The following is an 11253-nucleotide window of genomic DNA, read 5'->3' as shown; positions in this document are numbered from 1 at the left end:
GGGCCCCCCCCCCCCCCCCTGCACCCTAGCCACCAATGTCGGTGTGTGGCTCAGCCTCCAGTCACCCAATGGCGCACACGGTCTCTGGTTACCTAGCACAGAGAAGGCGCTTTGGCGGGCAAGTGAACTATCCAAATCGTTCACCCATTTAACAAACTATGAACAGCTCGGGGGTTGGGTTGAACTCATGGTCAACCTGAGCCCAAAGCTCATTCCTAACAGGGACCGATATCTGTGGGCTAAAGAAAGTGTATTGTGCAAAGTGTGTCACAGTTCCTTAATCATTGATTGGTGGTCATTGCAAAAGGTGGATGTTGGATTGTGACTCATCTCCACATCTTCCGGCATCAGCTTTGTGATTCTTGGCATTTCTTTACATGACATCCATGGGCATCAAAGGAAGTTTGTCCTGGAAGACTTCCCTCTGCTGGAAGCTGTGATTAGGTCTGCAGCCGGTAGCTATACACCCTGTGTTGCTGGCTGCCAGGTCCCCTTTAAGGGGTGGCTGAATGATGAAGTATCTCCATTCAGGGCCACCAGCTCAACTTTTCTTGTTAGTACTGGTCTGGGGGATAAATGCCCTCCTGCCCCCCAGCCTTGCCTTTTCTTGCCCTACGTGCTGTTGGCGGAAGTTGGCGTATAGGGTATATTTTTCTCTTTTTTTAAGCATTTATCCCCACAATTTACACAATGGGATGAAGGTCTAGAGCAGCAGTTCTCAACCTGTCTAACCTCAGGACCCACATTTGTCCTTGGTCATTAGGTGGCGACCCAAGTCGCACTGCAATGGAACGCACAGCATTCGGGTACCGCGTGTTTTGGTGCAGATGTGTGAACTGTGGGAGGTGCGTTTGGGGTACCGTTCAAATGAATGGCAACACAACACACCTCCCACACCAGAATGCACGGTAGGTGTGATTGCGTGATACAGTTTAACGCACTGTACTAGTGTGAACGGGCCCTCAAAAACACTGACATACAGACACAGACACAATCTCACACACTCAGACATTCTCACACACACATACATACTCCAAAATCTTTATTTGTTACATTTTTTTTAAGGTCCACCCATTCTCCCTACCTCACGGGAACTGGAGTGCATCCTCAGCCCCGGGGTCCAGTGTGGGCTGATGTGCTGTGAAGGAGCCAGAATGTGACGTCACTCCGGTCCATGCACCACTACAGGACACGTGAGGGAGCGCTAAGCAATGCATGTATGGATGGAGCTCCCTCGTGGCCACAGCCCCAGCCCGGGGTGGGCTAGACAGGTTGAGAACTGTTTGAGTGGGGTACCTCACCTCACCTCAAGCTGACACTCAGCAATGGGCACCATATTTTGAATGGCCGCTTGGCGTGAGAACTGACAGCGCTGCACTAGGGGGAGGGTAAGGAGCCTCTCGCCTAGAAAAGTGGAAGACATGCGGTGGCCCACTGAACACAGGGTCACGACCCACCAGTTGAGAACCAAGGTTCCAAAGGATACGCAGACTTTGCATTTTAATGCAAGCTCCACTTTAAGCTAGAAACATTTTCCTAGAATGTCCATAATATGTAACATTTTAACATTTAAATAAATATTTACATCTAAGCCACTCCAAATTCCACTCATTCTAAGTATTCCTTATCAGAATTTATAGGTTACTCAGTAATGTGTTCCGTACATTTCCTATCCTTCCTAGGAAGTCACTAAGCTGTGCTGTCATAAATGCGTACTGTGATGTCATAACTGCGTCACTGTTTGGGGAACATTCGTCAGCAGAGTTTGCACTCAGAAATCCTATTTATTGCTGGGAGGTTAGTTTACATCAACGTATTACTTCAGTAGCCTGCTTACTGTTTTATGGAGAAAGTTTGGAGTGAAATCCTTTATTAGCTAACAAGTTATTTGAAGATGCAAGATTTCTGGGCTGAGGTCCCTTCCTGGAGCATCATGCAATTCTAAAACTCACATAGTTATACCTCGTGGTCTATTTATAAACAATTTGCAGAGCCTTTCAGCCTGCAAATATCAGTGAATGTTACATTGTATGCAAATAAAGCCCAAAACAAATGTTTTTACATATGTTTTATTTTAAGGCTGAATGTGATGTAATGTAAGAACATTTTTGCTTCTATTTGCACAGAACAACCAATCACAGAGATCCGCAGGGCAAATGGCTCTACGAATGGTTTATAAATAGACCCCTTAGAGTTACAAAGAGAACAATAAAAGACAGCCATTAATAAACACTATTTTGTTCTTGACACACTCATTCTTTTTTGAGTTGTTGTTGTTGTTCTTGAATTATATAATGTTTGAGGAAGGGACCAAAGTCCCAAAGGCTTACATCTTTATCTGTCAAGGTTTACTAACCTCCCCCTATGTTGCAGAGATAAGTAGATAAGAAGGTCTTCTGTAGTTCAGCCAGGGCCGGATTCACTGCCCCAATGCCAGGTTCAGCAATGCGCCCCCCTGTATGCAGGCCGCATACAAGTGATCTCGGCGACATCACCGAGATCACTTGTACAAAACCATCGGCGGCTTCACCTCTGTACATTTAGCTCAGCTTGGCCAAAGCCAGGCTAAATGTAGAAAACAACTACCCGCCCAGCGCCTGGAACTGCATGTCCCGGGCATCGGGAGATAGGAATTTCTCACCCCTGCTGCCCTTCTACTCCCTGCTGCCCTTCTACTCCCTGCTGCCCCAAGGCCGGGTCTTGGTTGGCCTTGTGGGAAATCCGGCCCTGAGTTCAGCAGTCGACAAGTAAGCAAGGATGACGTTTCTTGTGATTTCATTCAGCATGGTACTACGTTGTCAGCCCACAACAGGAAATTGGGAGCTGTGAGGATTTCTACCAGGATCAAACTGTTTAATATTGCATTCAGCAATGACTCCAAGGAAGTTTTTCAAAATGGTGAAATTTTGCCAAAATCTTTGAGAGAATTAAAACTCTCAGTTTCCTCATCCATAGAGAACAGCAGGAACAGGAGATTGTCATATGGGCATGTAAACCCTGAGAGCAGGAAGGTGGAGGATACAAATGACTAGACATGTAACCCAGCAAAAAATGTGTTTCGGTACGTTTCACTTCATTTTGGATTTTTCATCATTTCCGCTTGTGGGAATTTGAGTCCAAAAGTGAATTAATTTTGCTATTTGGATTCGTCTGAATTCTCATTACTTTGGGGTGAGTTAAACAATAATTACGAAGGATTGTTTGTTGCAGAAAAGTGACATTAAATGTTTCCTTTTTTTTCTGTTTAACTCTTGACAGTCCACAGGAACAATAAAAAAAAAACGGGTTCAGTTCCCCCCTCCACCCCCCAAGTTTATATCAGACCCTTTAGGTCTGGTTGGAATTTTAAGGGGGACCCCAATGTGGGGTTCCCCCTTAGGAGGGGCCGCATGCTAATTCCCCCTTTCCAGCTCTGCCAGGCTGCTGCTCGGGTCAAGGGTCTGGTAAGTGATTTTAGGGTGGACCCCACCTTTTTTTTTTGGCCTTGGGTCCCCTTAAAATTCCTACCAGACCTAAAGGGTCTGGTATGAATTGGGGAGGGTACTCCACGCTTTCTTTTTCATTTTTTTTTTATTACTTGAAGGTTTAACAACACAAGTTCATTGCAAATGACATTCGGAAAAAAAATTCAGATGCATCCGAATTTTCATTATCAAAAATTCAGATACATTCGGATTCTTTACTTCATTCATTCGGAAATTCAGATGCATCCGCATGTCCGATTATGCCGACATTCATCCGAATTTCTATTCGTAACGAAACGAATCTTACATGTCTAGAGATGGCATTACTGGGCTGGGCATTACTCAGCCGCACCATCAGCCTCCTAGGGCCAGCGCAGTGACACCTCTCTGTTCTTTATCTGTAGTGGGGAATGTGGTGTCAATTTCCTCGCAGTGCAGTTTGGCTAATGCTGAAAATCCAAAAACTGGCAAAACAGAAGTACAAATATTTTGGCAGGTGGAACATTTCACATGTAGGTGCTGCTGCTGTGTGTTTAGCTGTTTGGCCAGAATTCAGGTTTAATACATCACTAAATGTTTACATTTCCTGGAGTGCTTCTGAGCAGCCCAGTGTCATATATCATGCTGCCTTAGCAGCGGTTTTCTTATAAGATGGACGTCAGGCAGATTCAAAGTATCACAATTTATTGCAGTTATAGAAAAATTAAAACACTTTTTCTTTTCATGCAACTAGTATGAGCGCCAATTAAAGTCTGTACCTACCAATGTACTGTCCAGAATCATGTTGACAGAAGGAGAGAGGAGAGGGATGACCTTTCTGTCTGCAGCTCTATCATTGTCCAGTCACAGGCTGGAAGCAGGGAGGTGACCAGGATATAATGCATAAAGGAGATGTAAAGTCCCAGCATATCCTCTCCTGAAGACATGTAAGCTGCGGAAAAATTTGGTTCAGTTCATATATTTTGTTATTTTGGAATTCGGATCCGAAATTCAATTCGGTCCGGTTTTCAGCTTCGGACAAAATCTGAATTTTCGTTAGTTTCGGATGAGTTGACGAACATTCAATGCCAATACCACAGAAAACCATATACAGATATTAATACTAAAGCTGAGGCTTCCAGACCCGAATGGCATTCTGGAGCTCCCGAATACAATTTGGGTCTGGAAGCCTCAGCTTTAGTATTATATGTATATACTGTATATGGCTCCCATGTTACCGTAACGAAAATCCGACACATTCGGATGCATTAAAGTGAAAAACACATCTGATTGGCCAGAAATTCACATGTCCGATTCAGTTTTGTTTTTGAATGAAATTCGGACGGGATCCGAAATTCGGAAACGGAAATTCAGATACGGACACATTCGTATGCATTGGGATTCGGAAATTCGGGTGTGTTAGAATGTCCGAATTTTGGAAAATTGTCCTAATTTTGTTTCGGAACGAAATGAATCGCACATGTCTACTCTCCTGTTATAACATCAGCATTGTAATCGGAATACATAGTAGAGGTGATTCTGATAATACAATCAAAGCTTACTTGAAAAAATCCCTCTTATGTAGTGAGCGCTGCCTTACGTCTTCCCATCACTTCCAACAACTTCCTTGATCCCCAGTGTGCTTTGCGTCTCTTTCCCTGCTGCTTGATGTGATGCGATCTCCATTCCTCAAGATACATATCCCATCATGCATTGCTTCCTGCAAGCAGTGATAATGTTACATTGTTCACACATTGAGTTGTAGTTCAGAAGGTAGACTCGAGAGAAAGACATGGTAGACATGAGAAAATGTTGTCACCATGGAAGTGCATATTCACAGGGCTGAGTGAAATTGTGTCAGTGCATTGAGGAAGTCCATCCCAGATAGCAAGCAATTGAGCTGCAAGTTTGAAAATGACTTGCTAAACTATTGCAGACTTGCCGAGCTTCACAATTTTGTTGCACAATTTCAGCAAGTCTGCATTGCAAGTCTCCAGACCAGCGAGCTTGCAGAGCTCTCGCTAAGACCTGCAGGACTCTTGCTGTAGACTTGCCAAGCAAATTTGCTACAAATTCAAAAAGTGTCAACTAGAACTTGTGCTGCGCGTGTTCTGCAAGTCTACAACTTGCCAGGAATGTGTGCAGCAAGTTAACAAAAATTACAATTTCCCCCCGCCACAAGTTTGTTGCAAGTTATCCTTGCTATCTGGGATCCTATGGCATCTTCAATAGGTAAGTTTACAATCTTCTAGATCAGTGGTTCTCAACCTTTCTAGGGCTGGGGCCCCTTGGTATCATTTGCCATGTTGTGGTGACCCCCAACCGTAAAATTTAGTGATGCACCAATACTAGTATCTGTGTGGGCTCTCGGGAGCCTATGCGGGCTCTCAGGTGGCTAGTGGGACTGTCTGTGGTGCCCAGTGCGGGCTCTGTGGTGCCCAAGCACTTACCTCCCCTCACTCCTGCCTGCTCCCCTCTCTCTGATCCTCTCCTGGCGCTGATGCTGCAGCGCCATCTAAGAGAACTGACACTGCCATGCTAGGAGGAGGCTGAGGAGCCTCTTACCTAGAGCAGCACAAGGCACGTGGGGACCCCTCAACTGTGGGTTGCGACCCACTTTTGGGTCGCGACCCACAGGTTGAGAACCACTGTTCTAGATGGATCTGGTTATTAGGAGCGGGATAGAACTTATGGAAATTAAATATACAGATTTATTTGTAGTTTTTGACCCTAGATACTCTTTAACTGCAGTAGATAAAAATCAGGTCTGGTTGGGTTCATGTAATTCTCAGGACTTGTTGGATTAAATTACAGATCCTTTGTCAGGTAAAGCAGATCCATAAAGGTGTTTTATGCAAATGATGTGAGCCATGACTTGAGAGCAAGGAACTGCCCATTCATCGCCCACAGCCCTGATCACACTTCTCAATTGGGAAATGTAGTTCTGTGGGTCACGGCTAGATCCCGAGATGGGACGCATATGATGTACAGCACATCAAAGATGATCCTGGTCGCTGTGCTTTGATTAAAGGAACAGGAGCTTAATGTGACATGGCAGCACTTGTTTAACCCAGGAATGCTGATTTATAGTATTTATTGGCAAATTTACACCATTGAGAACACAAGCTTATAATGGAATGTCATGGCCATCCTGGAGTTCAGATTTAAAGAACCAAAAGTATTGTCCTCCGGTGTTCTTCCTTGAGTCTTGGTGAGCTTTGGGTATTTCTTTCAGAGCTGTGCAGTAACCCTGATTGAGACTTGGAGCTTCCTGTAATACAGACCGGTCACTGCTGCTCTCTCTCCTTGTGCAGGGTGACTGGTCTTCTCTCCGCCCCCACCTGTAATAAAGACCGGTCACTGCTGCTCTCTCTCCTTGTGCAGGGAGTTAGAACTTATGGAAATTAAATATACAGATTTATTTGTAGTTTTTGACCCTAGATACTCTTTAACTGCAGTAGATAAAAATCAGGTCTGGTTGGGTTCATGTAATTCTCAGGACTTGTTGGATTAAATTACAGATCCTTTGTCAGGTAAAGCAGATCCATAAAGGTGTTTTATGCAAATGATGTGAGCCATGACTTGAGAGCAAGGAACTGCCCATTCATCGCCCACAGCCCTGATCACACTTCTCAATTGGGAAATGTAGTTCTGTGGGTCACGGCTAGATCCCGAGATGGGACGCATATGATGTACAGCACATCAAAGATGATCCTGGTCGCTGTGCTTTGATTAAAGGAACAGGAGCTTAATGTGACATGGCAGCACTTGTTTAACCCAGGAATGCTGATTTATAGTATTTATTGGCAAATTTACACCATTGAGAACACAAGCTTATAATGGAATGTCATGGCCATCCTGGAGTTCAGATTTAAAGAACCAAAAGTATTGTCCTCCGGTGTTCTTCCTTGAGTCTTGGTGAGCTTTGGGTATTTCTTTCAGAGCTGTGCAGTAACCCTGATTGAGACTTGGAGCTTCCTGTAATACAGACCGGTCACTGCTGCTCTCTCTCCTTGTGCAGGGTGACTGGTCTTCTCTCCGCCCCCACCTGTAATAAAGACCGGTCACTGCTGCTCTCTCTCCTTGTGCAGGGAGACAGGTCTGGTCTATGCCCCCTCCTGTAATAAAGACCACTCCCTGCTGATCTCTCTCCTTGTGCAGGATGACTGGTCTTCTCTCCGCCCCCACCTGTAATAAAGACCGGTCACTGCTACTCTCTCTCCTTGTGCAGGGAGACAGGTCTGGTCTATGCCCCCTCCTGTAATAAAGACCACTCACTGCTGATCTCTCTCCTTGTGCAGGATGACTGGTCTTCTCTCCGCCCCCTCCTGTAATAAAGATCCCTCACTGCTGCTCTTTTTCCTTGTGCAGGGTGACTGGCCTTGTCTCCGCCCCCTTCTGGAGTTTTCTGCAGGCAGCCTGCAGTGGGTGGGGCCTGCAACGAGCCTCCGAATCTGAAACCGCACACTAAAACCGCAGAACGAGCGGCGGCCATATCACGGCCTGCGCATTTTGGAGTAGATCTTGTTATACAACAAGATGGCGGCATCTGTATGTTCGAGCGGCCATCCTTGTGTACACCAAGTTCTAATCCAAAATGTCGGCGCAGAATGCGCCGGCGGCCGATCGGGCTGCCGTGGGCATGCGCAGAACACACCGGCGGCCAATATGGCAACCGGCGTGTTCTGAAAATGAATTTATGTATGGCCGAATATCGTTTAAGTATATTCGGGCGTTTATTAAATGTGTTATTTCGGATTCGGACGAACCGCCGAATAAACTGATTTGCAGGTTCGTCCGAATGCACATGTCTAGTTTGAAGTCCAGCCGTCCTTCCCAGTGGCTGTGTTTCTTCTTGGGGAGGGGGGGGGGCCTTCATGGATTCTTGCATGGGGCCCTGAGGTCACTAGTTACGCCACTGGTCCTTCCCTCATCTCTCCTAACTGAAACTCCGTACCTTCATACAAGCTCTGCCTGGGAATATGAAGAAGCCTGAGATCCGCAGCCCTGATCGAGTGATCACCAGTGCTTTCCAGGCTTGAATGCAAATATTAAAGAAATGCATATTTTTAGATATACAGTTGTGTGAAAAAGTGTTGGTCCCCTTCCTGATTTTTCATTGTTTTGCACGTTTCTCACACTTTCATGTTTCAGATCATCAAACAAATTTAAATATTAGTCAAAGATAACACAAGTAAACACAACATGCAGTTTTTAAAAGGAAGGTTTTTATTATTAAGATAAAACAAAATCCAAACCCACAAAACCCCTAAACCTAATAACTGGTTGGGCCACCCTTAGCAGCAAGAACTGCAAAATCAAAACCAAAGCGCTGTGCAGGAATTTTGGTCCACTCATGAGTGGAGAGGACCAAAATTCCTGCACAGCGCTGTAACAGACTCGTTGCAAGTTATCGCAAACAGTTGATTGCAGTTCTTGCTGCTAAGGGTGGCCCAACCAGTTATTAGGATTAGGGGGCAAACACTTTTTCACACAACTGTATTATTATTTATGCATTTCTTTAATTTTTGCAAATGGTGAACTTGTCCTTTAAAGGAGAACTATTGGGTTAGGGCTTTTCCCCATAGTTCTCCTTAGGGTAACGGGAGGACACAAACTAGCGTCCTCCCGTCACCCTAAGCTCAGTATACCGCGAGCTACAGCTCGCGGTATACTGAGACGCTGAAGTGGATCCCGACAATTATGTCTGGATCCGCCCAGCTGCGTGAGTGACAGCTGGCTCTGCCTATCTAGAGGCAGAGCCAGCTGTACCCGCCCCCTCCCCCGGGTGATGCGACAGTCAGCGCTGGCGGATCGGAGCGGGGAATCAAGCCCCTCCCCTGTCACGGCAGAGAGCCGTGACAGGATCGGGAGTTGAGCGAACGCCGGTATGTGTTCGCTCACCTCCCGATCTATTGAGCCGACCTGTGACAGTCTCATTGTCACAGGTCGGCTGGAACTATGAGGTGAGTGAAAAGCACTCACCTCATAGTTCTCCTTTAAACACTTTTTGTTTGCGATTGTATTTACTTGAAGTTTTATTGCCAAGAGACACGTTGTTATATTTGTGTCAGTTTTATTATTGACATTTTGTTTTGGCAGCGCTCTACACATTGTATTCATTGTTTGTTTTTTTGCTGTTTGCTCAGTAGTTCTGCATAGGAGCAGTCACAGGATTTAATATTTTTAAGATTGTCATATTTAGAAAATGATTTCATACTAAAGAAAAACTTTGAAAATAATTTTATTTATGAAAAAAAAAGAAAAAGCCAGTTGCACATGATACACAGTAATGCCGTTCAGTTAGATGTTTACTTCCCACCCGTCCAGTGACAAATGAGGGGCTTGGCGCGAACCCATTTGCGCAGAACTGTGACTGACACCCCCCTACCTCTAGCACTGATCAGTTGTGGCAGGGGCTTTCCCCACCCTGCAGCTACTACACATCACAAAGGGGCAGGGAATCCCCCAACCATAATCGATTGGGCCAGGAGGGGGATATGTCTGTCACAGTTTCGCGTGGGCTTGGGCGAACTCAAGCTAAGTCCCTGCACATCATTAGCACCTTCCATCCCAGATCACAGCGAAAGAGAACTGAACCTTGTTTTGATGTGGATGGGATTTGGTTTCACTTTTAAACATAGACTCATAGAAGCACAGAGGAACTCCAGGAATGCTACCTCTGTCACCTCTATCCCTCTCCATTCCGGCTCTGGTATGTACAACATCAGCGTCCTTACATCTAATGCAGGTGAATGGACTGTATTAGACATGATGATGTCAGCGGGTCTAAAGCTGGTCACACACCTAGAGATTATCTGCAGATTTTCTATGGACAGATGGAAAAAGTGCAACAGATTCCTCCATCTACTGTGCAGATGAAAGAATCTCCCACTGGGCCAAGCTTCAGTATCTTGCAGTTCGGCCCCGCTGGCTCTCAAAATACCTGAACAGTCTGATTGGATGCCGGCATTCATTGTTTAGGTGTTTTGAGAGCCAATGCGGCCAACTAGCAAGATACTGAAGCTTGGGCCAGCGGGAGATTCCTCAATCCACACAGTTTAGCGTAGATGGAGGAATCTGTTGCACTTTTCCCATCTGACCATAGAAAGTCTGCAGATAATCTATTGGTCTATGGCCAGCTGGTATCCAGGGGAGGAGAGGCTGCAGGGACTGGTCTAAGCAGCCAGGTCGGACAGAGGATCAGGGGGCTCTTCTTTATTCGAGCCTCCTAGACCAAAAGGAAAGCACTAAACCCTTACAGTGCAGGGTAGCCCTGTGGCAAAGGTTGAAGATCAACTCCGAGAACATTTTTAGTTAACCCTTGCAGTGGGGCTACCCCTGCACTCACCTGACTCCCAGGCTGGCTTGATCTTAGACTAGCCCTTCCAGCATCTCTCCCCCTCCGCGGCAGTGGTCTAAGGTCCCTCAGTCATCACATTCTGTACATAGTGTATAGGACATGAGGACAATGAGGGACATACCATTGCGTATCACAGAGCGATAGCATGGTCTTATGGGGCACCTGCCATGAGAGGGACGTACCACAGCAGAGGGGGAGAGTGGCCGGAGGGAGCGCTGTGAAAGCTGAGGATTGGGTGAGTATAACTTTATTATTTTAGTCCCTAGACGAAAATGATCGGTTAACCCTTGCAGTGCGGAGGTAGCCCCACTGCAGGGGTAATAAAACATTTTCCCGGAGTTGTTCTTGATCTTTTTACATTCCTGGAGTGCTCTTTAAGTTTTATTGATCAGGAGACACATTGTTATATTTGTTTCAATTTTTTTTATTGACATTTTGCTTTTGCAG

Source organism: Nanorana parkeri, unplaced genomic scaffold, assembly GCF_000935625.1.
Source record: "Nanorana parkeri isolate BGI_ZX_2015 unplaced genomic scaffold, ASM93562v1 scaffold339, whole genome shotgun sequence".
In the NCBI taxonomy this organism is placed as follows: domain Eukaryota; kingdom Metazoa; phylum Chordata; class Amphibia; order Anura; family Dicroglossidae; genus Nanorana; species Nanorana parkeri.
The sequence above is the reverse complement of the archived record's forward strand: the minus strand, read 5'-3'. Positions refer to the sequence as shown.